The sequence below is a fragment of the Montipora foliosa genome, chromosome 7, assembly GCF_036669935.1.
Source record: "Montipora foliosa isolate CH-2021 chromosome 7, ASM3666993v2, whole genome shotgun sequence".
Taxonomy (NCBI): Eukaryota; Metazoa; Cnidaria; class Anthozoa; order Scleractinia; family Acroporidae; genus Montipora; species Montipora foliosa.
Window position 1 is genome coordinate 4,429,261 of NC_090875.1, and position 4,055 is coordinate 4,433,315.

The window sequence follows — 4,055 nt, forward strand, 5'->3', positions numbered from 1 at the left end:
TAGCACCACATTACTTGAAAGATTTATTAAAGCCTTCTGTTCCGCGTCGTACATTAACTCAATTTAAATTAGTTGAACCACCATACAAATTTACAGCATAAGGTCATAGGGTATTTTCAGTTTTTGCTCCACGTTTGTAGAATAGCATTCCTTTAGAAATAAGACAATGCAATACCGTAGCAGTTTTTAAGAAGAAAGTTAAAGCAGGCCTTTAAGATTATTATTTTAGTATTGTGTGAAATGTGGACATAGTTTAACTTATACAGCGTTATAATTGTATATATGTCTTTCATTATCTTCTATTTTATCTTTATACAAAGATGTTTAGCATATTTGAACCTTTATACTATATAAATAAGCTAGTAGTAGTAGTAGTAGTAGTAGTAGTAGTAGTAGTTACAAAAGAAATGGTGAGCTGAGAATCTGTGTAGATACCAGAGAGGCGAATAAGGCTGTAATACGAGAACGGTTTCCGATTCCCCGGATCCAAGATCTGCTGTGTCAACTCAGTGGGGCAAAGATGTTTTCAACATTGGACCTGGCGAAAGCATATGGCACATACGGTTGTAAAAGGAGTCAAGAGAGATTACTTCATTTTTGGCAGTTGGAAAGGTTCACCAGTTTAAAAGGTTGCCATTTGGGTTGGTGTCAGCTCCAGAGGCGCATCAAAGAGTGATGCGCATCAAATGTGAAGGACTGGCTGGTGTGTTGAACTACTTTGATAATGCCGTTGTGTACGGATCAATCCCAGAAAAACACTGGAGGAACCTATGGGCCATTATTTCAGCTGATGACTATGTATATATATGGTCGTCATGTTACCGTAGGAACAGACCACAAGCCATTGTTAAGTATGGTTACCAAGCCGTCACAGTCAATTTGACTGGAGAGGATTGCATTGCGAGCTCAAGACTATGACATTAACCTCATATATGAACCAGGGGCTGGGAATATTGCTGATGGTTTGTCCAGATTACCAGTGACCTCTCCAGCAACTGAAGTAAATTTTGCGGAGAGGTACATGAACTTTGTCAAAAAGCACAGTGCATTGCTAGACACAGAACTACAAAAGGTAGTTATCATTGTCAACGAGGGATGGAACACATTGGATGGAAGCTTAAGACAGTGGAACCGCTGAAGGATGAAAAGACTTACGCTCAAGGCTTACTGTGCCGTAGTCGTCGTATTTGCGTCCCAGCTCAGTTCAGGAAGAATGCTCTAAGGCTGGCACATGAAGCACATCAAGGCAATGTCCGCTCCAAGCAGCGTCTACGTACCAGCCTGTTTTGGCCTGGAATGGACTCGGACATTGAAGAGTTCTGCCGTAACTGTGAAACTTGTGTAAGATTGCAACCATTACACCGAGATATCCCATGCAAGCCTAGACCCTTACCTGAACATTGCTGGGACAAATGTGCAATTGATCTGGTTGGGCCATTCCCTGGACAAATCTACATTCTTATCTTAGCAGACTACAGGATATTATCAGTATTCTGCTTGCAAGTAAGCCAATTTAATGAGCTAGATTTCCGAGCCGTTCTTTTTGAAAGTGATTTCTTTTGATGCTCGAGTCTGTGATACAAACATTTAAATTTGAGCTTCACATTTCAGTCTGAAAAGCCAAATGGAATCAGTATCGCGAACTCTTTTTATTTGCACAACTTTGCGTGGGTAATAAACATCACTATGTGTTTGTTGTTTGATGTTTAATTTGATAGATGGAGTGAAAACTCGAGTGCAATTTGCTTTTGTTGCAAGTGATTATAGTTTCCGAGCCGTATAAGTAAAGTTTCCACCAGAGAGAGAGGGAAGAGTTGGGAAGACATAACGGAGCGCTTAAATGCCAATGAAGCCTTTGCACACCGACTGGGCCAGAAGAGAGCTGTTAGAGACCAGTATGCCCTTCTTTCGAGGAAATACAAAATGAAAATGACGGAGGAAGAACGAGGAAGCGGGATTTCCCCCGAAATGTCAGAAATCGACCAGCTACTGGAACAGATTATGGAGAGATTTGAGGAAAGCGACCGGGAGTCAGGAGATAAGGGGGAAGAAGGTTAAAGAAGTGAAACTGAGGATAGGAAGAAGGCAGAAGAAATGGGAAAGCTCTCTATGGAGAAACTGGGTGAGACCTTGAAAAGAAAAGGACAAAAAGATGGTGGAGCAACCCCAAGAAAAAGATCAGAAACCATTGTGTGTCTGAGAGAAAAGGCAGGGAGAGATTTTGACTTAAGGAAAGAAGAGCTGGAAAAAAGGAAGAAGGACCAAACACAACAGCTACAAATGTTTCAATACATGCAGCAACAGCTGCAACAACAACAAATGCAGTTTCAACATCAGCAGCAGCAGCTACAAACTCAACTACTAATGACACTTATTGAAAAACTCAGCAAGAATTAACATTTTTAATTTGAGCAATTACATACATGTATGTGTTGCAGTTAATTTTTTTTTTCTAACTAGTTAATTTTTTTTAATCAGCTGTCTAAAAAAGGGATTTTCCTTTTTTAGGGGTGTAGTTAAAAAACAGGGGCTTGGTCTTTTAGGGGGTATGAAAAAAGAACGAACCTCTGCTCTTCTCCATTCTACTTGTCCTACCCGTCCCTCACCTTCCCCCATCTTCCCCCATTATCCCTATCCTACCGCACCCTTTCTTCACGGATCTATCCCCCCTTACCTTCCAGTTACCTCCCCCCTTGGATATCCCTTATGCCCACCTCATTCTACAGCACTTCTCACAGACAATCCATACTTGTCAAGACTTTTTTTTTCACTTAACCGAACATGAACTTGAACCCCAATCTCTGGATCTGCTGTCCACTCTCTTATCCACTTGACCACACAAGCAAACTCAAGCAAACCTCTCCTAAAAATTTATAATTAAATATTTTATTATTCATCCCAGGCCACTCTCGGTCCAAACTTTAATTTATTAACATTTGGACACCAGAGCCATGCACATGTAAATCTTGTAGCACTGATAAAATGGAGGAGTCACACCAATGCAATAGCGTAAATGAAATCGATTTCTATGGAGAAATACAGGAATTGAAAAGATTTGCAAATACAATACAATACATAATACATACTTAATTGACCGCTCCCCATAGGGGCTTTTCAGGGCCAATGAAACAATCAACGAAACAACAGAACACAACAACAACAACTGTTAAGAATCCCAACTGGCCGGAGGCAAACCAGTTGGCTATTTACAAGTGCAGCTGGGAAGTTGAACCAGGGAGTACCAGGATCAAATTCGACGAGTGGTCAGAGCGGGTCTTGAACCCGGGATCTCCGGATCTCAAGGCAAGCGCCCTAACCACTGGACCACACTGCCTCAGTGCCTTATCAGTGCTAAATAACTAGTTATTCAAAAGATGATTTTCACAGGAAGGGCAAACGTAGTGACCAAGTTTGGAAAACTCCAATCACTTATTTCTCCCGCTAGATTGGATCTGTAGCATGTAAACAGGCCATCTTGCAAAATGAGTAAACAAATTTTCTTTCAAGGTAAATTGAAGTTTATTCATATTGTAGCAGTACCAAATAATAATACCATTGTAACGTTATTGTAATGTAGTTACTTTCCGGTAGTATACTGCTCTAATAATTAATTGAAAATCTGAGAGAGAAATATTTATCAATCTTGTATTAAACAAGTTATATTTCCAAAGGAATCATAAAAAAATATCACTATTTTTTCCTTTTAAAAAGTAGTCCTACTATGTGAAAGACAAAAAAAGGGTTCAAAATGCCAGCTTTCAAATTTCTTCACAGTGGTCAATTTCCCATATCAACTTCACTTGATAAACCCTTTCTTTTACTTCACTTTCCCACCGACACAGCACCACAGCTTCTTTACAATCTAACGCCTTTATCCTACAAGTGAAAGAATGATTTACTTCCAATAACCAGGGACCAATATTCTTAACCCAATGACCAAGACAACGGTTGTTTTAGACTAAACACTTCAGATAATTGATTACTCCAATCACTACAATATATGCTAATCCCATGCATGGAATGCAGTGTCTCGCACTTGTACACTGACTGCAGAC

At 39.9% G+C, this 4,055-nt stretch overlaps 1 pseudogene; it reads left to right on the top strand.

Annotated features, from left to right (window-relative positions):
• Positions 1–1,718: 1,718 nt before the first annotated feature.
• Positions 1,719–2,397, top strand: LOC138009700 (mRNA export factor GLE1-like; annotated as a pseudogene).
• Positions 2,398–4,055: the final 1,658 nt, after the last annotated feature.